Source organism: Chamaea fasciata, unplaced genomic scaffold, assembly GCF_029207755.1.
Source record: "Chamaea fasciata isolate MVZ Bird 193981 ecotype frontalis unplaced genomic scaffold, bChaFas1.0.hap1 SCAF_2, whole genome shotgun sequence".
Taxonomy (NCBI): Eukaryota; Metazoa; Chordata; class Aves; order Passeriformes; family Sylviidae; genus Chamaea; species Chamaea fasciata.
The window spans coordinates 50,812,967-50,839,060 of NW_027094087.1; the positions used below are offsets into that span (position 1 = coordinate 50,812,967).

Genomic DNA, 26,094 nt, shown 5'->3' on the forward strand with positions numbered 1-26,094 from the left:
AGACCATCTGCTTTAAGACAGCTGCAGCACCACAGAGGTTGCTGTCAAACTGCTCCCTGCCTGTGCAGTCTGTAGGAAAGCCATGCATGGGGGCAAAGAGATGGAAAGAAGCATCTGTTCTCCCCACTGTGTCACAGGGTCAGCAAAAACTGAGACTTCAAGGCTGCTGGCAACATCTGGCAACAGATGGGAGATGCCTTTGCAGTTTCACCTCATTGCACGAGTGGATTTTACCATGCAATTGTTGCTACTAATAGTAAAATCAAGAATATCTGCCATTAAATCAATATCTGATAAGAAAATGAAGATATAATACATTAGCAGCCATCATTTGGCACAGATGAGGCTGTTGGAGGCACTGCTCCACTTTTGAGACAATCAAAATTTTGTCTTGACACAAAGTGCTAACAGGCAACCAGGTGTCATCATCCCACAGCTTGATACCCTGTTACTCCACATTTGAGCAAACGTCACAGCCCTTCTGGGCTGCCATCTGGTTATTTCTAATCTATGATATTTGGCTTACTACTTGCCCCAGTAGAAATAGATATTGCTAGGGCTAAATTAGAGTTGCCAAGATTTCCCAATAACTTTCATAGATCCATGATTATCATATCACATTAGAAAGGCAAAACAGCACAGAATATAAATGATGGACACATATGCATGCATTTCAACACTAGGAGAGAATGTTTCACAGTCCAACACACTTCACAATTCAAAATGCTTTCCAGATATTTTGCTGGTATTTCACTTTGCTATCTCACACCCCATTACTTCTAATTATACTAAACCCTGACCTATTTAAGCAAATTTTGCTAACAGCCTGTTTATTGACAACCACTCATCCAAGTTGTTTTCATCTATGGCATCTATCAACTAGGAAGACTTGGGGTGAACTAGCTATATACTTGCCTATTGCTATGGGACAACGGGCAATGATTTCTACTGCAGTCACAACATCTTGCTGTCACATTTTCAGGGGTAACAGCATCAGATGGCTTCAATGTTATCTCTCATCCCTGAAGTAAGTCATTATCCTCACCTTTTTCTTCACATTCTTCAATCTACTTATTTTATCCACACCTCTCCTCCAAAAAAATCCAAAACCCTGAACTCCCTTTCCCTCAAAAAACCTGCCCAACCAAACCCAAACCAGAATAAACCAAAAAGAGGAAGTATAAGGGAAATTAAGCCAGCTTTCTTGAGAACACTGTTAGTAGGTTATCTGCAAAGCTTCAATTTGTGTCAGGTGAGAAGGTAGAAGTGAGGAATTGAATTGGCCTGTAACCAGCTCTACTTCTACAAGTCTGGTCTGATTTGATGAGAGCAGATGAGTGACTGCTAAAATAGCTAATCTCTGCCACATTACTTTTAACTGTGCAAAGCAAGGCTGATCAAGAGCAACCACCAAAGAGGAAGCAAGAGCAGGTGTACCTGTGCCTGCATGACACGAGCCCTGGTGTCTCAGCTATATTCAGAAAACCACCTGCTCCCACACAGATCTGCATGTGGCAGAACCAAGGTGTAAGGAAGGCACCAGTCTGCTTATTGAGACTTGCTCTGTGCTCCTCAAAAGCATGTGCAAAACTTGAGTGGGTCATGACAGTGCACTGGAGCTTGAGCATTATCTTTTCATGCTGTCATTCCTAGAGGAATAAATACCCTAAGACTGCATTTGCCTCAGCAAATATCACAATGCAGTAGGAGCAGAGCTCCTTGCTGAGAACAGTGTTTTTCAGGTGATTTACCTCAGATGACCTCTATCCTAGTCCTGCAAGCTGAGCATTAGCAGCTGGAGTGTGGCAGGAACATACCTGGAGTCAATGATCTGTCTTTCCTGTAGAGGAATCTAGTCCACAGGTTCCAGGCCTCTCTGCAGTGCCAAACAAAGCATGGTAGGAGAGGGAAAAGTAGGAGGGAAAATCATTTAAGAGGGTACTTCGATGTTATGATACAAGACTAACGTAGCTGCATCTACAATAATTCAATCTCTTATTTTCAATTTAGAAACTTTATGGCTGACATAAATTGCTCCGATCATTAAATATCTAAGAAAGTTCCCCCTAGCCCATTTGTATTTGACAGTATTGCAGTTATTTCCATGGGTCCTGGTGGCTGGTACATGAAGTTAATTTTCTTCAAGAAGCACCTAACTTAATCAAGGGAAGGGTTCAGTTACCTATACAACAGCATGATCTTTAGTGCATGATTAAGTTCTTTCTCTCTATGCTGAGTCCCTCCCAACCCAAACTGTTCAATGATTCTATGATTTAAACTCCACTTCTTTGTGAAAAGACAGTTGCCCCTGACCCACACCCCCACCCTTCTTCACAGATCTAGAGGAAATTGTTCTCGAAGCTTCAAGTGAGATACTCAATCTTCCTCTTGAAGGTAAAAATATAATAATCCATTTTTCAGGAAAATTATCTTGGATCACTGATTTCAAACCAGAAAGACATGTTACTCTTGATGCTCATAAAATAGTTCTGTGTTCAGAGAACTTGGTGAAATCTTGAACAAAGCATTCTGAGATTGTTTACAGACATATATTCTAATCCCAATGTTGCTCTGAAACATGATACTTCTCAGTATTCCTTCTAAATTTTTTCATTTAAAAAAAATTCAAAATTGACTACAACAGGGAGAGGGGACAAGAGCATGATGCCAAAGACTAGTGCTTAGACCACTTGCCTGAAAGAACCGGTGCTCAGTTCTGCATTCATAATGCTGCTAGAATTAAGGCTCAAGAGATAAAATAGAAACTTTCTGGTAGGCCTTTTACCAAACACAAAGTTAGAATCATAACAGAGGACTGTACTGAGAGCATACTCAAATTTATTACATGGTCTACAAATCAAGAATATGAAGTGAAAATTACAATGTAATTTTTTACCCTTTAAATTTTTTGATTATCATTTGCCATAGAAAAATGTCGTTCTGCAAGTGCATAATGTTAATTTTGAACATGCATTGAAAAGAATTTAGATTTATGCTTTCTATGTATTCTGTAGTACAGATCAAGTAAGCAGAATATGATAATTAAAAAAAGTTATTCTTTTTTGGATACCACGACAGACTTCAAAAATTATAGGTCTTAAACTCTATCCATGACTTGTACTGACCTCAACAAGTCAAGAATGATTTGTCTCCAGCTACTTTTTCTTTTTTTCCTCCTTCTTGATTGAAAACAAACCTCTGCGGCTGTTTTTCTAATTTTGTAACAGTTATACATAATGGACCAACAGGCGTAGAGTACTATGGGCTTTTTAACTATTCTTCAGAAATTCTGCAAGTCAACCTTGATGGTTATATATTGCTTCATATGACAGGACAAAACAAAATGATTTTATACTTATATCCTAGGAACAATAATTGAGGGATTTCCAATTGCTTCTGTTTATCTGCAAGTCAGAACCACCTCTCTCATCTAGGAAATTGTGAGAGTTCCTGAATTACTTAACATGTGGCCTTTTTAGAAGCAAATGTGCTTAACTGTTACCACTATGCTGACTGTGAATAAAGGTGCTTTGTATATTCTTTTTCTTAAGACAATGTTCTCCACACACCACCTACCAATGCCTGAATAGTGCTACAATGTATTTTGATACTATTTCTGATTATTAGAAGAAATCTAAAAAAAGCTCCTCACATGAGAGAGAACTTTGTTCTTCTCAAATCTTTGCTTCAAGAGACATGGCAATATTCTAAATTGCAGACATCATTTGGAATGATGGAGTCTTCATAATGGAGTCTTCCTCTGAAAATACATTCATAAGACTTGAATCTTCTACTTGCTTATTTTACAAAATGCAGGTGGAGGATAGAAATAAGGATGTCAGACAAAGGGGATCTGAGATATTTTCTGCTGCTTAAACAACCTTTAAAAGTTATGACTTTTTAAAATAGCTGGACTTCTGCAGAACAATCAAACTCCAAAGACTATTCCATCACACTTGCAATATAAAAGGAAAAGGCTGTCAAATTGCATCAAGTTAATGCACTACAAATAATTACCACTCCTATAACACCATCACTCTCTATCTCAAACAAATCAGTTGCCAAGTGCAGAGTTCTAAGCTTTTGTCAGCCAACTGGTAAATAGTTCCAGCTCCTCAACCCCAAGATTATAAATCAAGAAAAAAATGTAACTAAAATTAAATGTTCTGAATGACAACTTCCACCGAGGCAACAAATAAAGCATGCATTACATACCTCCTTACCTATATAATTGATTTTGATGGAATACCTAGAAGATAACACCTGAAACACAAAGCAACCATGGTGGCTTTTGTACAGGTTACTTTGGAATATAATAGAAGATGTAAGGAAGAGCAAATGGAACTACAAGTGCCCTGTATCCCATGCTATGCAAGAAACATACTTGGAAAAAAGCCAAGACTTTTTTCTGTACTTTTCCTGCTCTCTGGCCATGAATTCACACTACAAGTGTACCCAGGGCCACCCAGTTTAAGAGCATAATCAGCTTATTGGTTAACATATTTCAACTCGAGTGAGAAGACACAGGCAAAGAAAAGAATCTAACCATGAAAATGATAGTACAATGAGTATCAGTAAATTTGAAAGTGAAACACATGAGGAACATAGTGGAATGACTAATGCGAGTAACTTCTCAAGACAGACACAAAATTGGACAATTGTGAAAGCTTCCCATGTCCTGATACTATTTCTTCACTCGCACCAAGACAAACAGTCGGTTTCATCTTTGCCCACGACAGTGAGATCATCATTTCTAACTGGCATGTAAACTGTTGTGGAGGAATTCCTCCCACCTAAGTTTGGTTGTCTAAATTTAGTTGTCCACAGTAGTCTTAGTTAAATTTAGTTGATTAACTAAGGGGAGTCCTCCTTCACAGACAGTTTAGTGAAACAGGCTGCTACAGATTCCTCATATGCGTATCTTAGATACTTTCTTTAGGATCAGATTAATTCCTCCTGGAGACCTTGTGGGCTACAAGGGATGCTGATGCTGATCTGTTTGGATTTAGACATGCGTAAATGAATTAGAAAGACTTTTAGTATGTCATCCAGAAAATGGATTTAGCCTACAAATTCTTTCCATGTGGGACACATGAGTAATGAAAGGCAGCAGGAGACAGTTTAATCATGCATTAAACTGTGTTTGGATAGATGGCAATTTAGATCTGTAATACACATATTTATGGATTTAGAGTTGTTTTGCACTTTGGAATTAATATTAACCTTTATAACAACTTCAACAATTGTATTTGTAAAAAAAAAACTGTGACATGCCCAGTTTTTACACTTGATATATTATTTGTAACTTAAAACTTAATTAAAACAGGTCTTAGTTTAATTCATCTTTTAAAGTAATTACCCTGAAGCTTGACACATTTTATCAGTTTTGTGAGACTCTAAAATAATTTCTTCAAGGAAACTTTCTTAATCTTTTCATCTATTATAAAATGAATTTATATTAACAACTTTAACTGAAAACCCTGTAGCCATTTACATACTCTTTATACAAAAAGAATTATGACTCCAGAAAACTTATTTTTCCCTTTCTTGTTAGGTGAACATAATGTCCTTGGTACAACATGTAACTTAAAATTACAGCATCACCATATGACAATGTCAGACGCATTGGAGAACTCAGATCTAAAACGGTACAATTCTTGGATTTTAAATCTTTCATTCATGCCACTGTGAAGGTCAGATGATGTTTTGAGTTGGTTAAGGACCGTGGAATGTTTTGCTTCTCAGCTTAGAATATTCTTCTCGAGCAGCCGCAGGGTTTGTTCCTGCTCCTAAATCAAGACTCAAAACATTCCACAACCCTTTGCCTTGTAAACTGAAACATCAACAACTGCCCCACATACCACCCCTCCAGAAAGAGAGCACTTTGGATGCAACATCAACACAAGTATTCTTACATGTTATTTAGGAAGAGCCACCTTCAACAACCACAGGACTTGCAAATAATTAATTAAATAATTAATTCGATTTTAAAATCCTATACTTCTATTGATAGGGTTTTCAGCTGGTATAGCTTAGAACGAGCAAATTCCAGATGTCAGGTTCTGCAAATTTTGCTTTTATTTTTGCAAATAATTTGGCCATGAGAGCAGCCAGAAAGCAGGATTCTCCAGACTTTCTGCTGCAATGGAGAGTGCACTACAGCCTTTAAAACCTTGTAGAGTGAAACATTAATTTACAACCTTTAATTTCACATTATTTCATACACTTTCTCCAGGACACTTATCTTACTGGATACAGAAGAAATAAGTTCTAGAAACAAATACATCACTAGTATTTCTACCACCATTTCCTATTTTTAACAATTATATTTATGATTAGGCTTTGTACTTCAGAACATTGCTTATGTTCAGAACTATTTCTTTTCTATTTTTGGATCTGATCCTTCAGCACTAAACATTTCATTCCCACACAACTGCCTTAAAGAGACAGTAAGAACACATAGGAAACGACAAAAATAAATGTTTAGAAACAGCTAACCTTGCAGCATGTACACAAAGCATAGCTGCCATGTAACAGAACTTCAACACCTCTAATATATCACAGCTTCTTCCTTGTGGATCCAAAAAAAGATCATGGTCGACTACATGACATGTTTACCCTTGACAATAAGCTGTGAAAACAGCTGCTTAGTGCACTGTGTATTTCCTGTTACGTTTTAAGCAAAGAAAGCTCTTCCACAGACAGCCAATTCATTGTGAGAAGCATCTAGCTCTATTAAAGCAGGACACAACATCACCATTGATTTTATGATGAAATTCTACTGAACAGCAAGTTTAAATTACAAGATAGTCAGGAATGGATTGAGGTCATTGATCAACAATAAGGATGAGACCAGAGTGAGACAAAGGAAATGCGCTCATGTGGGAAGATGTCACTAATTCAGGACTGCAAGCGGTCAGAGAGTGATCCAAACCTTCAGAGCGGGGAAGGATGAGATCCAGTACAATAGCTTGGGAAATTCAGATGCCAGCACCCAGGAAAACCAGCTGAAGAAAGCTGGAAGAAAAAGGGTGCAATCCACTGCAGACTGGAGAAAGTGTGGAGAAAGAAAGCCTTCACTACCAGGAAGGAAGAATAAAATGTTTTAGGAGGAGAGCACCAGAACCATCACCAAATCCCTTCAGAAGATTGCACCCTCGACAAAATATGCTTCATAAAGAATGGGATGTGGGGTAAGTCTCATGTATCAGGGGACTCTCCAAAGTAATTCCAGTATCCTACCACAATGATGTAATTACACCAACAAAAGCACTTGTCTGTTGCCATAGCATTTTTTAAAAGTATACTGTGTTTACTGGTGAGTAAGGCCTCTCTCAACCAGCTAAATGACCTAAGTATTTGAGGAAAATATTTGAAAGACATCTCTCCAAAGCTAAACAAGAAGTGCGTGGAATGACTGAAGGCTTCTAATTAATTACAGGTTTTCTTCCCTCTCTGGATCATGTCAAAATTCTTTACTTCTCATGTTTATTTGAGATTGTTATGGGGCTTTTTTAATGAATCAGTGCCATTTACTCACTGACTGCACATTGTACGTCATCTCCAAATGCTCCAGTTCTTTTTACCACCTCTACTTCAACAGAAGAGCAGCAGAGTTACTGGGAAAACAATAACCTGAAAGCTAGACGGTGTGGAAATACCTAATTAAAGCTGGAGCAATAATCTCTGCTTTGCTGATTTCCTTTGTATGAAAGAAGAGAAACCCTGCAATTATAATCTAAAATAAATACCACTCCCTGCAGCCTTTCTGAATGAAGACAGTGAAGCTGTGCTGGTAGGCTAAGAGTGGATTCAGTCCTCCATTAATGTCAGGAAGCACCTACTGTCCTTGTGTTGGGTGGTGGGAATGCCAGCACACGGCTGTACAGCTCTTTCCCTGGGATCCTACCAGTGCCTGTGTAGTACATGTAGATGTCACGTGAGCAGTGTGTGGAGACACGCCTTCTTCTCTCCTCTGTATTTTGGTCAGACCTATGTTTGCTGCTGGATTTATTTGCTGTTACTGAATCAAATGTGACCTCCAGCTTGTGATATGAATATGTAGCTCCTCATGGTGTGGAGCAGGAACCAGCTGAGCTTGAAAAGAAATAGTGGAAATAAAGGCTGGTTATCAACACAATTCCACATTGTGGAGACCATAACTCAGACATGGTGTTGTCAAATCTGCCAATAAAAATAAACTTCTTTCTTGGTTTGTTGGGTTTTTGGGGGGTTTTTGGGGGTTTTTTTTGTTTGTTTTTTTGTTGTTTTTTTTTTTTTTTCTCTCTTTTTCCTTCTTGGGCTTTGAAGACAGTGAAGGGCCTTGAGGGGAAGCTGAATGAGGAGTTGCTGAGGTCACTAGATCTGTTCAGCCTGGAGGAGATTGAGGGGAGAACTCATTGCAGTTACAACTTCCTCATGAGAGGAAGAGGAGGGGAAGGCACAGATTTCCTCTCTGTGGTGACAGAACTCAAGGGAATAGCCTAAAGTTGTGTCAGGGGAGGTTTAGGTTGGATATTAGAAAAAGATTTTTCACCCAGAGGGTGGTTGGGCACTGGAACAGCTCTCCAGGTAAGTGGTCACAGCACCAGCCTGACAAGAGTTAAGAAGCGATTGGACTGTGCTCTTGGGCATATGAGGGCACAGGACTCTTGGGATGGTCTTGTGCAGGGCCAGAATCTGGACACTGATGATCCCAGTGGGACCCTTCCAACTCAGAATATTCTGTGATTCTATAATTCTTCATATTATTTTGAAGTTAAAGTTTCATTAGATAATTTGTTCTTACATTTCCCAGTGTAGCTACTTGTTCCACCTTGGTGTACCTCCAGGCATGGAATATTGCTGCAGACAGAGCTGCGGGAACTATTTAATTTAACCTCTCTAAGAGAAGAGAGAGTGTGTAACAGATAAATTGTACTAGCTGATCTCTGCTATCTTACCCAGCACAGAAACAACCCAAGGAAATGTTCAGGAAAATAAAGCTAATGTGAACAGACTGCTGCCCGGGCACTTTCTTTCCCTCCTCCTCTCAGTACAGAAAACCTTCAACTCAGAGGCACAGAGCCCTGGGTATTCCATTTCTTGGAAAACTCATGCAAATTTAGAGCAATTTGCATACAGTTTGACTCTCACTACTCTGTTTATCTATTCTATTACTTACCAAAAAGTAATTTTTCAGCAAAATTTAATAACCTGCAAAGACTGAGACAGAGGTGGCAACTTTATGCCAGCTGCCCAGAAAGCCAGCCTGAAATACACAATACTTGTAATAGCTGGCTAGTCTGAGTGTACTACTTAGCCCATCTCTTCTTTGCAGATTTCCATACCTAACATGTTTTATGTCAATAATTCATAACTCAGATTACATTAAAAATCTGTCATCATATAAACTGTTCAAACAGCTAATGAATGTGCTAATCATCTCTTACTAGATAAAGACTGTTTAACAATGTGCTTCCAAAAAAAGAAAAAGGATGAAATCTCCATGCTGAAATACTAACAAAGCCTTTTAGTTTGGGGTCATTATTTAATGACAGACTGAGGCTTTGCAAAGGATCAAAATGCCATTTTACTAGGGATTTCAAAGTTTCAAAATTGAACCCTGTTCCAAAGCAGACAATTTCAGTATTACTCAAGAAGATAAAATGCTGAGAGATTAAAGTGTGGGAAGAGAATACATTGATGAATCAAAAAATTTAAAAAGTGTTACAATTTTGACATTAATAGTGCATTTAAATAATTTTTAAATGAAACAAAAAAATCAAATAACTAAAAATTTTGGAGACATTGTTCCAAAGATATCTAAACTGATTATTTCCACATTCTGGAGTAATAATCTCCCCCTGAAGCTTTCATCCAAAATAAAATTCTGATATCAGTTTTTCTGCTAAATGTGGATGGAATTTTAATTTGTCTTGTTTTTACTATCTCTTGGTTTTACTGACTTTTATTTACACTGAATGAAAACTCAAGAATCTCATTAGCAGAAATAATTATGTTCACTATTTTTTTACTTCAGATTTCAGATGCAGTGAGGTAAACTTTTTTAACTCTTCAGTTCTAAGCACACAGTATCAAATCTGTGGACACAGAACAAACTGTAATATGAAATACCTGAGAAAATGTGATCACTGAAGATACTCCTACCATATAAGGAGCATCTTATACATATATAGGTCTGCATTCCTACTGGAGTATTTATATTATATAATATATATTTATATTTGAATACTTATCAATATATTTTTATGTGTATTATGCAAAGTGATGACACTTCTGTTATGGATTACATATTTAAAGACCAAAATCGATTTTAATTATGTGATAAAAGATTGGAATAGAGACACTAAATGGATTTTTGGATCAGAACATAAAGTTACAAAAACAGTGTATGTGATAAAAAGCATTCACATAGCCATTAAGACCCACACACACCAAATTACATTAAAAGAAATTTCCATCCCTTGTATATTTCCACACTAGGTCTCGCAAGGAAGAACTTCATATTTTTTTGATAACGTCAGAGAAATGCCACATAGAGATTCAGGGTTCTTTATATGAAATATGCAAATGGCAGCTATAAAAGATTCAGGTGATCTGCATAAAGCACAGTCAGGCGAGGTTCATTATACCTTAATGGAACCAGAATTTTTTTTAAAAAGTCCCACGTGCCCATGTTTAACTGCCTGAAGTAAACCAAGAGCCAAACCATGCAATGCTGATTCATTTCCTCAGTAGCTGTTTTGCTCATGTAAAGACCCTCACACAGAAGACAGAACTAGCAATAGCCCAGATGCACTGCAACAGACACCACAGCAGCATCACTAAATGATCTCCGTAGCACAAGAAATGTTGGTTCAGGCCTTGTTTAGGAGTTCACTGATTCTTACTATGCCCTAATCTAACGCAGGTCTGCCACCGTCCTTGCTGCCTGTGAACATCTGCCAACCATCCTGTGCTGCTGCTCACTGAAATGCTGTCACAGGTGATGCTGCACCCTCTTCTAGAAAGTGAGGGCCTCTGACCCACTGAGGCCAGAGAACACCCTCATGCTGAGAGAATTTAGCCAGTGCTGGACTGTTCCACTCACACATGCTGAGAGGCTGGAGTGAAACCATTTGCAACTTTCTCCTGAGTCCTGGGCTCCAGGCACAGATCAAAGACAGAGCAGGGAACCACACTGCCCACATTTGGCTGGACATGGCTTGCCCAGTAGTTCTATGCAGACGAAGTGCATTACTTGTCCTCCCTGGGTATCCTGACCTCTACAATAAAAATGAGGCTTTGATCTTCCTCAGTGTCCTGTTTCCTGTCTACAGAGGTGGGTAAAAAATATGCTTCAGCTGTATTCAACCTTGCACTGAGGTAAGACAGCCATAAGATTTATGTATTATTGTTTTTATCTTTGCTTTTGGGCAAAGAGACGCAACCAGTGGGACAGGTCTACAATAGAATAGAATTAGAATTAGAATAGACTAGAAATACAAATAGAATACAACAGAAGTATTTTAGCTGAAAGGGATCTACAAATATCATCTAGTCCAACTATCTGAACACTCCAGGGCTGATCCAACATTAAACTATGTTATCAAGGGCTTTGAGCAAATGCCTCTAAACATTTCCTACTAGCAGGAATGCACACCACAAATTGCCAAGCATATTGAATTGAGAACAACGTTTTCACACAGTTTTTACTGACAGCTGCGTGTGAAGATCACTTTTTGTTTGGTTGTGTGGTTTTGGTTTGCTTGGTAAAAAATTTACCTCAGTTGTACTTTGGTTTCCATTGCCTGAAGGATAGATGAGGCTGCAGGATAACGGAAACTGCTAATCAGCTAAATAAAAGCAGGAATAATAAACAGTATCAGTAAATTTAAGTCTTCGCAGAGAACATATCATAAAAAGACAGAAGTTTTCTCTCACAGTTCTGTGAAGAATGTAACTGTTAAACATTATCTAACTGTAAAAGCTAATCAGGAATGACACAGTTTTACACTACATATTGAAGATTAATCACAGAGAAGAGAGAAAAGAGCAAATGAAGAAATATTGAATAAAACTAGCTACATTTTCCTTAGTTTTCCTAATTTACTCCAATATTGCAGCTCAAATAAAGGTAAGATTCTAATATTTTTAATCGTATGATACACTTATTAGAACACTTTTCTCTAAAAAGTGACATTAGAAGAGGCAAAAGCAAGATGCTCGAAAGGGAAAACCTGTAGCATTCATTTTAATTTCATTCCTATTCTTTTGATTGACGGGAAATTATTTTCCTGTTTGTGATATATGGCAGTGACGCTCATATACATACTGAAGTAATGTGACAGTGATGAGTTCAAAGTACAGTCATTGCAAGATATACATTCTATAGTCTGCTGTTACTACTCGTGAAAATATAAATAATGAAAGAATTATTGTACTTTGTTTTCTAGCAAGTACAGTTCTGGACTCCACAGCCCCTGTGAGAAGCCTTAAAAACCAGCTGGAAATAGAAACAACAAACGAGCTCAATTTCAGGTCTGTCTTCAAGTGTTTGGCACTGTGTCTCTGCTGCAGCAGTGCCAGTGGGACAGCACACCCTCCCCAGAGAGGCACAGTGCTGACAGCAAACCTCACCTGAAATTGTTCCCTGAATGAAAGATTATCTCTCTTTTACAGATGAAGTCTGAGGATGAATTTTTATTGACTTTCACAGTGGCACCAAGGCAGCTGATGGTTCAGAGAGTGGGACTGAAGTCCTGTCTCTGCTGTCTTAGCGCAAATGTGACAGGGGAGATTAGCTTTTATTTGATTGAAAGTGTTGGTCATCATTCATATGAAGAGTCACTCATGGATTTGCTATGTGGAGAAGGGGAGGACAAGGAAAGCTGTCAGAGTCACAAAGCTGCCCATCAGCAGCACTGAGACCCCATGCTTCTTGTTACACCATGAAAGGGGCCATGTCCTTCTCCTCTCTTCCTCCCTGACCCCTGTGGAATCTCACAAATCACATCTCCACAAGGAACCACAGCCCTTTTGGCTCCCTTCACCTTCAAAGCCTACATGATACTGATGAGGCTATTTTGCTGTGTTTGGTTACCTTTAAGATCTACAGACACCCTTGGGCATGCAGTGCCAGGAAAAACAATTTAGTAGTAGTAGCAACAGCAAAGGAAAGTAACTATTACCTGGGAAGATCTGTTTCTCCAATTGTAAAGACCAAATTATATTTTATTACAAGACTGTATCAGCCACACTAGATGAAATTTGCTGAACACATTATCATCTTACAAGACGCAAGAATTCTGCAGCTATCACTAAACAAGGTTATGTAGTCCAGACAGTGCTAAAGCAGCTTCAGATAGAGAACATAAAAGCAGAATTCTCCAGACTTACCAGTTATAGAAGAATTTAAAATTACATCTTTAAGACCTGTGCTTAGAATCAATATGCACCTCTCTGGGATTTTAGATGGAACACAGTTTTATGAATTTTCATTATGTCTATGCTGATGTGTCAGAATGAACTTGGCAACCATCCCAGGCTGGCTCAGAGGGGACACACTAATTCTGGTGGACAGGGGAAAATGGTTCTTATAGCTGTGTGTGCTGCACAGAGGAGCAGATGTACTTGGGAGACAATGTCAGTGTGGAACACCAAGAATGATGTTTCCTGATAAAGGAACATGGAGGACTACCAACTCGGATGGTAAAAGCTTTTGCTCATCTTACTCAGTCAGACTCACATGTCTTCAAGTTTCCATGACCACAGAGCCCACGGCAATTTAGCAAACCGCCACAGCACTGTCCAGAGAGAAATTCTGCCAATGATCTGTAGTGAAGGAGCTGGGTTTTAGATAGCTGGATCACAACGCAGGGAACCAGTGAAAGACTGAACAAGTCATGGAAAGCTGTCCAACCATAGACCTCCCTAGGACTCCTCAAAAGTAAATATGATGCTATGCCAACAGCATTTGATCCTAGCCTAACTAGAATTTCATCCATAAAAGCCAAATGGCACCCTGTGAGACTGTCCTACCAAGCATGATTTCTTCAGCTGCTAAGGACACTGGAGAAAGCAACAAAATGAAATCCCCTCCCAGCAGGGAAACATTCCTTCCTCCACATCTCCCAAAAAAGGGAAAAAAACCCTACGTCCTTTTTCAGGCCAGTAAGCCAAATGTTTGCCTGAGTGTTTCCATGTTTCCTGTTATATCTAAACTATGTCTGTCGAAGTGAAGGACAGGTTTTGAACAGGAGCATGGCATGAAGAGCCAGAGCCTTCTACTGCCTGTATCCTTGATGGAAGGATGGCACACAGATGCCAGTTGCCTTTCTGAGATTCACACACCAGCAGATCTTTGGCCTGACTGAGTTACCTCAGTGGAATCTTGTGGGGCAGTGTATGAGACTTTGGGGAGAAATGCCAAGGGACAGTGGAACTGAAGCATTGCTGGGGACACTGCAGAAAACATACACTCTTACTTTGCTCTTCCCTTCATTTGCTCGCACATGGCTGCTATGAGTAGGGCCAGTGATTTTTTTGTCAAAAATGGCACCTGTGATGAATAAAATTTAGAGGAGGGACATCAGTATAACTATAAATAGCAAATGTATTTTCACAAAAAACAGTCCTACAGACAGAGCTAGAAGACTATCCTTGATTCAGCAAGCAGTCCATCACTTACTTAAATCTCAGTAAGGTTTATTGGGATTTAACAGTACTCTGAAGACTTTCCCCTGCACAGCATTCTAAGTGATGTTTTGAAATCACAGGGAATATAAAAGATTGAATGTAACTGGCTTATGAAAGGCTTATCATCTTTCCTAGAGTAGTACCATTTTACATGAAGCAAACCTCTAAGGAAACCATTACTTCAGGTCATTTTGTTGGCTACATCTACTTACAAACTTTCTGTTTCACTTTTACATCATACCCTGCCCTACACAAGGATCTCAGTTAGACTGAATAATAAATTCCAGAACTTAGGTACAAAATTATGTATAAGATGTCAAGAAATGTGCCACATTTTTAGATCCTTGAATGCTAAATGATACAAAGTATTCAGAGGAGAATTTCTTCCTGCGCTTGTGGAGAGTTCTTATTTTTGTAAGCCAGCACATAAAAGCAACTTGTAATGTAAATACAAGTTAATTTTCTCTGAAATGCAAGAAGGGAGGGCAATTAAAAGGAAATAAATGTGTAGTCAGTGAATCTAATTTTGGCCTCTCTAAAAAAATTTTTTTGTGGAATTGTTGAACTTACAGATCACATTACATTCTATTTTTTCCTCCTCCTTAAGACATTCATCCTGAACTATTAAAAGTAAAGGAGCCTCTGAGATCACTGTGTACATAAACTAACTCCCAAGCACCTGTTTAGGAATGAAAAATATGTTTTATTTCCAGAAGAATGGCTCATACCCCCTGCACCTCCATTCAAAGGGCCAAAAAAGCCACAGATACTGCAAAACTGAGTAAGAGAACTCCTGCAAGCAGCTCCTCATCACAGAACTATATATACACTCATATATAGCCACAGTTGTGCTGGTGAGAACATGCTTATATAACATGCTTAGAAAGACTCTTAGGAAGGGGAACAAAAGATCTCAGAACAGCTGTACTTCTGTTCAGTTACCTGGTGGGCAAAGCATTGGGCTGGAACTCAAGATACCATTGGGTAATACTGGGTGAGTCACCTTGTCCAGTGACTCACAGAATTAGGATTGTGAAACTGATTTTACCTGGAAGAGCTGCATACAGAGGAGATTTTAGACTCATTCCAGCTGGTGGAAAATAGGCCAATACTGCCCTTGCTGAACGCCATGAAGGACCTGCACATTGACCTGATTCAAAACTCAATTAGAAGTCAATATTCACAAATTAGAAATCTTTTAGGATGAAGCCATTGGACCTACTCATATATACATCCAAAATGCACACAAACATACCAGTCTGGATCAAAAATATTTGTGCTACCTATTATTAAAAAAAAAAAAAAAAAAATTGAGCTCTACAAATCATATCTACTATTATTTACCAAAGTCTGAAGCTTCTGTTCAACTATGAATGTTTGTGGTCATATATACCAACCACTGTGGCCACTTTAATAAGGCAGTATTTTACTTTGAAATAATTGCATACATTGTGTGGTATTTACATATGCCTCACTATTTTGGGATAATCCTGGACTTTATCAAAAGAGGCAGGAACAGCAGATGAGGGAGATGGTTCTGCCCCTTTATTCTACTCTCCTGAAACCCCAAACTGAGTTTTGTATCCAGCTCTGGGGTCCCCAGCACAGGAAAGGCATGGATCTGCAACAGCAGGTCCCAAGCAGGGCTATCAAGATGATCAGAGGGGTGGAGCTCTTGTCTATGAAGACAGGCTGAGAGAGTTGGGGTTGTTCAGCCTGGAAAAGAGGAGGCTTAGGGTTGACCTCTTTGCAACCTTCCAGTACTTTAAGGGAGCTTATAAAAAAAGCTGGAGAGTGATTTTTTACATGGGCAGATAGCCACAGGACAAGAAGCAACAGCTTTAAACTGCAGAAGGGTATGTTTAAATTGGGTATTAGAAAAAAATTCTGCACTATGATGTTGTGAGGCACTGGAAGAAGTTGCTCAGAGAAGGTGTTGATGCCCCCTGCCCTGGATGTCTTAAAGGCCAGGCTTAGATCAGCCTGGTCTAATGGAAGGTGTCCCACCCCATGGCAGTGGCTTTGGAACTAGGTGATCTCTAAGGTTCCTTCCAACCGAAACCATTCTGTGATTCTGTCTTTATATGCATTAAACAAAAAACACACAGAGATTTTCAAAATTACAGACCAGATGCTCTTATGCAACGTTTGAAACAATTTTGTTTAAGTGAAAACACTCAGAGATGAAAAGATATTGGGAGAAAAATGTTGGGCTTCTGTAACAATTGTTAATGAAATAAAGCTCTACATAAAATAATTGTCTTCTCCCAGACTACTTGAATGCTATCAATTTCACAAGCCAGCACTTGCCTTAGGAAAAGAATTTCAATTAAAAAAGGATTTTTTTTCTAAAGAAAAAATAGGAGGTGTGTTCTGGTACTTAGTATCACCCAAGTGAGCAGCACAGATGTGATTATTTTCAAATAAATCTGTGTAAATTTTTAAAGTTTTTCTCATTGCAAGCCTTCTTTTCCCCACATTTTTAAATATGCCCTGGGCTAAAATATCTAGAAATTTTGTCCATAAGAAGTAATTGCTTAGTGTTAGATTCTTTAGCTATGAACAGCAAGCAATGTAGTAAAATTTGTAAAAGTTGGCTTCTTAGTTACACTATGACAACTATTGTGTGATTTTAAGTATTCTTTCTTAAGCAAAAGTGAATAGTATTTATTGCCTATAAATGGCAGAAGTAGCACCACCCACACACACTACAGTGCTTACTATACATTTTGCTGCTCTAAGTCTGCTACAGTCTCTGTGCTAGAAGTAACTCCTGGCAGTAATTTTTATATATATGGTCTTCCAGTTCTTAACTTTTCTGACCACATACCAAAAGCACTGCAAAAAATCCAAATTACAGACTCATAGAAGATGAGATCACTGAGTCCCACCATTAACTCAGCATGGGTTATGACTCTTCCTTTTGGTATTTTCTCTTTTTTACTGCCAGCTACATGAAATGTTCAGTCCAACCATACTCATCTGCAGTTTTTATGTCCCTTTAAAAAGTATGATAATTTTTTCCAAGGCAGTAGTTATTATTTACACCTTGCAAATGCACAGTCTGATAATGAGAATGAGATACAGGCTCATATCCAGTAACATGAGCAGTCCATTTCAGGAAAAATGACTTATTCCCTGTTCTGTCACTATTATGACTCCTGCTCATTTTCCTGCCCTCTTCTTCCCTCTTCCAGTCATAGCATTAACATTTATGATGCTATGCTAGATCTTGGCAATTGCAAGATCTAGATGTCTTGCTTGGGAATATATTTCCAATGTCTGCCTTTGTGCTTTGTTCCTTCATTAGATACACTTCTAGCAGTACTGATGAAGCAGAGAGGTCTATTTAGTTTGGCTAATAGGAATTCTCTCTTCCCCCATTTCTTTATGACTCTCTCTTGATTCTCACGCACAAGCTAATAATTTCTATTGATAATACAAAATGTATGTGTAAATACCTTTTCATTTCAAGCAGCCTTAAAATGAAAAAATGCTTACTTTAAATTTTACAACAATGAATAACTAAAATTTTGGACTTCTGTTTCTTTATTCATGTTCATAAAACTAGATAACATGTAACTAACCATTGACTGATCCCTCTGTTATAATGGGGTTTTATTAATAATAACTATGCCATGAGAAAATGTGATTCTTCCGGGTAAATAACATCTGCTTTGGACCATTGCAGGTAAGCACAATAACATCAAGAAGAAAAGGAAGAAACTGGTTAATCAGAACTGAGACCTTTTACTTGGAGAGACATTAAGATGCAATGTAAGAAATGCTGGTTTTGAAATAGCATAATGAGTTTAGGGCAGCTAAGCCTTGGGCTGTAGTGGGTTTGTTTACATGACAAGATTTTCATGGGGGTGGGGGAAAACGGCTGGGATTGCTTCTGTGAGAAGCTGCCAGAAGCTTCCCTCATGCCCAACAGAGCCAGTGCCAGCCCAAGTCCCAAGATGGACCCACTGCTGGCCAAGGCCAAGCCCAGCAGTGACAGTGGTAACATCTCTGTGAGAATATATTTAGGAAGGGGAAGAATGGGTGCACCACAGCAGCTGGACAGAAGAGTGAGAGGCACACCCCTGCAGACACCAAGGTCAGTTGAGAGGAGGGGGAGGAGGTCCTCCAGGTGCTGGATCAGAGATGCTCCTGCAGCCAGTGGTGCAGACCATGGTGAAGCAGCTGTGCTTCACAGCCCTGGGAGGTCCATCAGGGTGCAAGAGACCCAACTGCAGTCTGTGAAATAGACCCACTCTGGGGCAGGTGGATGTGCCCAAAGGAGGCTGGGATACTGGGGGAAGCCTGCACTGGAGCAGGCTCCTGGAAGGACCTGTGGTCCCACAAAGAGGGGAGCCCACACTGGAGCAGGTTTCCTGGCTGGACTTGTGACCCTGTGAGGGACCCACACTGAAGCAGCCTTTTCCTGTAGGACTGCACCCCATGGGAGGACCCATGCTGGGGTAGTACATGAAGGACTGCAGCCTTGGTAAGGACCCAAGTAAACCAATGCAGGCTGAGTCTTTTCCCTTCTGAAGGAGTAATGCAAATGTGTGACATCCCAAGGGTTTGCAAAGTTGTCAAAGGGTGTGATCTAAGTCAGTAAGATGAAGATGCAGAGCATTGCTGGAATCAAGTGAATATGTCAATCCCATATCAAAACATATCAAGAGCAGAATGAGCTTTGCAGTGCAGTTGCTGAGCAAAGAACCCAGCAACATGACAAAATGTAAAACACAGTGGTGCTGTATTCAGATAACATAGTGACATGAGATACAGACTTTGTGGCATTTCTGAACTGCCAGATTATCACCTCTAATGCCCTGTCACAGAGAAACACGACAGAATCAAATTATTTTTGTATTGCTTGTAATTAAAAATCCATTATAATACAGTGAAACACCTTCAAGTTTAATAGTTCCTCAAAGTTTGGAAATGTATTGACCATAGGCTTTCTGCCTACTCAGGCTTCCCTCCACTTTGGCTGTTCATATACAATGACAAAGGTAGCACCTTTCAGTGCTAAGGAATTGACATCACCCTTTGGAATGCGTGGAGCTTTCAAACATTACTCTGGTGAAAATCAGAATTGTGCGAGCTCATGGCTGGGTTATGTTTCTGTCACTGCCAGCTGAGGGGAACTTGATTATAAATGCATCTCAACAGTCCTATAATATAAATTGTAAATTTTTCAGGTGGATGTGAGAGAAATGAGATTAAATGATGACTCCTTTTCCCAACAGACGAACTGGAAAAACAAATGAACAGTTAAACTTTTGCTAAAGGATCTCTGATTTACTTTCTTTGGATGTCTTGGAAGATAAAAACACTTAAATCATAAACTTCAAGTTTGAAGAAAAAGAGGGATTTTTACTTTGTGGTACGTGCAATTAGAGTGCAAAAGACAGAAAAGAACAGGGATTCTGCATGGCTCAGTGAGTAGTCTCCTAACTCTTATTTTCCGTATTACATTGCTCAGAAAATTCCTATTCTCTTAAATTCTACAGTTCCACAGCCTGAGATCATTTTTAACAAACTCAGAACAACAAGTTCAGATGGGCAGAGACTGTGAAAATTCAAGGGAATAACAAAGTTCTTCTACAATTTCCGTTAGGTACATATGCTACACTTAGTAATCAGCAGAATTTTAACACATGCACAGGAACTAAAGGACTAATTACTAGCATTAGCAAGCATTTCTACAAGATAATGATTCAGGTTTTGCAGCACTGTTTGGTCTTTGTTTCAATTAGGAGAATAAAAGTTATGCTCCCAGCATTGAAACAGACTTACATAAACAAAACACAAGACATTTTATAAATCATCCTTTCTTGTCTATGCGTAAATGAGTTATGACCAGCTACATGCCTCAGCTACCTCTGCCAAGTCGGCTTCAGGAAAAGAAGTACTCTGTAACTCTTCTTTTATAAAAAGAGACAAGGCAAACAATTTGGAGTCATGGTTTCCATGAGCTGAGATGAATTTTCCCTAATTACCATTCCCATTTCCTGTTAAACAGAATTTGCTTCACTCATCTAATGCAAATGTGTAGGTGTCTGTAGCTTCAGAGCAGCATGCAGGATTGAACATGTTTTTCTAGGCTCCTTATCTCAAAAAATTGAGTAGTACTGGAAAACTTTCAGACAAGAGCAGCAGAATGATTAAATCTCCAGAAGCCCTTCCAGAAGCTCAATGACTAAATAAGGTACAAATCTTCACTCTGCGAAAGGAGGACAGATAGAAGGTGTCATGCAGGTCTGTGCAATTATGGGTGTCAAGAAAAGGACAGACATGGATTAATTGTTCCTTGTCTCTTCAGGTATGAGATCCAGAGGCAACCAAACAGGCAGTAAGAGTCAGGTTCAAGAAAGAGCTGATGAGACTTCAAGCAATTACTAGAGGAATTCATTGCTGAAGGATTGTGAAAATGCTAAAATTTTCCATGGGCTACATAGACAATTGGAAGACTTGATGAAACAGAAACCCACAGAGGATTGCAAACACAGAGAAACTGTATCTGGCAAAGAAAGACCCAGCCAAGTACTACAGCAAGTGAAGGTACTCTTACTGTACTCCTGTCTATAGATACACATTTTTTGCCACTGTGAAACACATGTTACGAGGCTTAAAAAAATCTCAATCACAATCTAGTAGGACTGTGACTGTATTCAAATCAGTTGAAAAATTTCCAATAACATCAACACAGTTTATTTTCTTCATTTATTATCCTCCAGATCGTAATCCACTACAGTTTACAAATTCATTGTGTTACTTCGCACAAATAATGAGATTTACATATCCAATACTCAGGAAATCAACACTTTTTTCTAGAGGAAGTACCAACACAATTTTTACAGAAACAGAGACAAATTATCTGAATCACTTGACACTTCAAGTCTTTCACTTTCAATTGATTTTATTTGAAAAAAAAAAAAAGAAAAAAAAGAAAAAAAAATTGTTTTCATTGCCTATCTTAATGTTTCTGTTCCAGTACAGTATATTCATTTTCAGGGATCTGTTCCAAGTCTTTCTTTGTTTGGAGTCTCTCCTACTTGACTGCCAAGACACTGTGTAGCTCTTGGTCTGTGCTGCTTCTTATCCAACAGCTAGAGATAATTAAATACGCTTAAGAATCTTATACCACCCAAATACATGATTCATTTGATTCTCAAAAGCTGCCAGGACTGCTACAGTTCAGCAGATATTGTGGATTACATCCACAATACTACATAGCTGACTGTTGGTGTCACTCAGATAGTGTTATTTAAGGCTCCAGTTGTATTATCATATTTTGTTTTCTCTGTGCTTTCCCAGGAAATTTTAAGCACATTCTCATGTCCCCTTTGATTTCTTTCACGTGAAGTCTCCAAAATGGTATATGATAAAATGTTCCATCCCCTACTGCAAACACCCCAGCAAGCCAGTTTGTCCCACCACTCACAGTGTCGTTCAATCTTGACCGTTGCTAAAATATCAAAGGCATTACAACTACTTAAACTACTAAGTTTAAGTGAGATCACAGCTGAAGTCAATGGCAAAGCAAACTTTGACTTAGGTAGGTAGGCTGGAGTTAAGGAAATGATAAATAAATTAACTACTAAATGATTTCTGTTTAAATGTGCCAGATACTATAGGTCAGAAGGCAATGAAGAATTAACGTCTGTAGAAGTACAACAGTATTGCTACACTACAGGGGCAGCTCAATAGCTCTCCTTACTCTATAGCCTAAAACTCTTTTTCTCTCAAATTAGTAGTACCTCTTTCACTAGCTGGCACTAGGAAATGACAGAGAAAGTGGTTTTTGTACCTTTCTGAATCACTGTGATATAGCTTCACTGTACTATTCAATCTCAAGTCTTCTACTTTTAGCGAACCTTTTCCCCTTCACCAAACGCATGGTTTTATCTGAAACCTCTTGGAAATCTTTCCTGTATTTTTCTATTCTCTGGTGTGCTTCCTCCTAGTCTGTGTGTTTTACTTGAACAGTTTCTTAATCTTTTGGAATTAAACAACTGTTAAGTCTTTCAAACAGGTGTTAATTACTATTGCTTTCTCATCGCATCTCTAATCCAGTTCATATCTTTAATCCTGTAGAATCTTCTTTCCCTTTTAAAATATTTTTTTAAATAAAATTTGACATATATATTTTTGGATATGTCCTCTCCTTGGCTTTGCCATTATAGCAAAATTGCAGTCATGTTCCTGACCACTACTGAAACCCCATAAGGCAGCAGAGGAAAATGGGAAAGATGAGGGTTTCAGTTGCTACAGTTTCTGAAACTTCAGCCCTCTGATCAGGAACAGATCCATTGTCAGCAGTTCAGAGATAATAAGGTATGATGAATTAAGATCTTTTGCTTAATTAAGGACTTTTTCAGAGGTTACAGCCACTTGTATACTTGAATAAAGTTATTTATCTGAAAAGGACTATACAGTTAATTTGTACTGGCATCTACATCTGGAGAAGGAAACCCAATACTCTCAGGTTTGTTTACCATCCAGCACTAGGACAGACATTGTATAGTTTGGGGGGTTTTGTACAACACAGAAAATAGTTATGATTATTAAAAATTGAATATATGATTATAAATCAACAAGGAAATAAGCACAAGGCTGTTAAAAGAATGAACTGTGAAAATGTATCTGTGAAAATCTAACACCCAAGCAATGAACAAATTAGCTCCTTTAAGGACCTCAGCAAACATGAGTGTGGACTTCATCTGTTCTTCAGAACAGCTGCTACTAGCTGCACTTAAGATGGCAAATCTATTCGGTGTGCAGCTTTTGTCCATGTTCATTTCTGACCTGGCAGCCCAGGTCAAATCCTTGCATTTCATTAATTTTGGTAGCACTTAGCACTTATCCTTGGTTAATCGAGGAATTTACCAGTTCCAATGCATAAATTACCAGCTCGCATTGAAAGGAACTGGAAAAATTATCTGCAGATGACAGATACTAATAATCAATGACTCAGAAAAAAATTAACTTTTTTGTGTGACAATTCTTAAAACTTTAAAGTACTCTTTTAAACGTGTGAGATCAAGAACTGAAAAGTAATTTCTGTGGACCAGTTTATGACTAACTCAAACGTGGTTACCTAGAGAAGTCAAATGGATTGGCTGACTTTGATCCTTCCAGTTCTTTTACACGCAGTCACCCTGTGCAGCTACTTCATAGGTCCAGGCAATAAAAGGGGGCAGCTTACTCAGTGTTCTGTAGACAGGCAAGTGCAGAGATGATCAAGAGATTTAAGACAAAGAGATGGAATCTTGGTTTTGCTTTTACCAACAAAGGAGATTTATCAGGGATTTCAAGTTACTGTTTTTCTGAATCAATCAACAAGGACCATAACCAGGTGCATGTCCCAGGGCAACTGAAACTGTCAAGCCAGGATGATGTTTTCTACATTGGCTTAGATGATATACACTGCTTACTCGGCAACCCCCTTTTTCACAGTGATCATATCTATCCTCCTCCTCTGTTCTCACAACAGTTCTGACACTCGGATGAAGGAGATCACAAAACACAATTTGGGTCCCAGCCTTCTGCCAATGCAATGACTCCTTGTGACACATCCAGCAGGATACTGAGGGATCACATCACAGAATCATAAAAAAGATTTGGGTTGGAAGGGACATCAAAAATTATCCAGTTCATGGGAACTAGGTTGCCATGGACAGAGGATGACACTCACTAGATCAGGTTGTTCAAAGCCCCATCCAACCTGAACACTTCCAGGAATGGGGCATACACAGCTTCTCTGGGCTACATTTCCTTTTTCTATTATGTACACTTTTGTCTTCACACTCAAAAGCAGATTCTTGAGGAGGTTTAGAAACCGTGCAGCGCAAGAGTATTCTGCCTCCTTTCAGTTGCTTTCTCTGACAGCTGCCATGTGCAGTTCACCTAAGGATCAGTTAAAAATTAAAAATGTTATTTTTAGACGTATATGAATCTGATTAATAGACTGTTCTGCTTTTAATTGCATGAGTTATAACTTCAAAATTAAAGCCTACAAAAAAAATCCTCCTGGATAATAAACAAAGTGAAAGATAATAGATTAGTCCTAGTCAAGCTGTATTTGCTACTAGATTTGAGAAAAAAATTCCTTTGTAGGATCTGTGTCTAAGTTTGCAGAGTGTCAGAGCTGTCAGCCCCACGGATAGAAGTTTCTGGCTTTTAAGAAGCCTCTGCTTCCTGGGAATCTCTAAATTCACAAGAAAAGTAACTGCCTCTGTATTTTCCATGCTCTGGTAAGTTGCCATTAAGTGAAGTTCACAGCTCTTCTCTGTTTGGGGTGGCAAAGAAGCCATACTTGGCCAAGAGCTGGACTCAGTCACTTAGTTCTTAAATCTTATAAACAAGTGCAGAGAGACAAATACTCCCAGGCAACAAGATAGTGATGTAAGTCTGTGTGCGCTCACAAAAGACGGACAGTTTAAGAGGCTGCATTCCTGAACTCTGGGCAGCTCTTCTCTTTCAGTCACCAGAGCAAATATTAACTTTTCACGTGTGTCAGTTACACAGTGCACATAAATGTTTCTCTTTACATGTAAATAAACATGTTGTCTTCTCTTATGTGTGTGTATAAAGCTCTATATGCATATACACACAAAACTGTAAGGATCTATAAATGTGAATATTTTGGCATAGAATACAATTTGAGCATCCATAAACCTGGAAATCATTCCATCATAATACAAAGTCTGGTTTCACAGTTGACGTAAGTAGAAAAAACGTAAAACCCATAACAGCTTGAACATACTGAATATGTAATAGTACATTTGAGTTCTACTTATATTAGAAACTTCCAAGACTGATTTTTTTTTCCATTTGATGTGCTATAACCTTGAAATGGAAGTCGGGTTTTGGCAATTCTATAAAATCCTGTTCAGAATGGCTCCTGAATATTTTAAAGATTATTAAAAAAAAAGTTTGGTTTAAAAACTGCACCTGTCATTCCCTAGTTGATTTTCATTTTTAAAGTCAACTTCCCAGCAATGGAAAGATGCAGGAATTCTTAAAATAAGATGCAGTGAGATTTTAGACCTTGTCAACTATAGCAGTATATTTAAAACAAAGATTCACTGCTTCCTTCCATGAATATTCCATACATATGCATCTGTAAAATGCAACATAAAAAGGTCTTTACACAGAGAATGGAGAAAATTTTATATTACACAGGACAGATGCTGGCTGCAATGACGGCAATAATTGCAAACAGATGAATGTTTCAGGATTACATATTTTTCTAAAATACTCAACAATGAAAAGATTTTGGATTAGATTTTCTACAACTTGTAGTTGCATTGATTTCATCAGAGTGGAAAAGTAAACACAATATATTTTTCATAAACTTCTCAATTATTGAGAAGAAACAAGAAGCTGCCAGAGCACTATAATTCTCTTGAA

General features: G+C 38.5%; 1 protein-coding gene and 1 long non-coding RNA gene across 2 annotated transcripts in view; one reads left to right on the forward strand and one right to left on the reverse strand.

Moving 5' to 3' along the window:
• Window positions 1–26,094, reverse strand: part of TRPC4 (transient receptor potential cation channel subfamily C member 4) — a 132,328-nt gene that overhangs the window by 96,055 nt on the left and 10,179 nt on the right. The gene's annotated exons all lie outside the window — the stretch shown is intronic.
• Window positions 11,146–14,066, forward strand: LOC136285938 (uncharacterized). The gene is made up of 3 exons (XR_010719600.1): window positions 11,146–11,323; window positions 12,438–12,522; window positions 12,664–14,066. It is a non-coding gene; the product is annotated as an uncharacterized lncRNA (long non-coding RNA).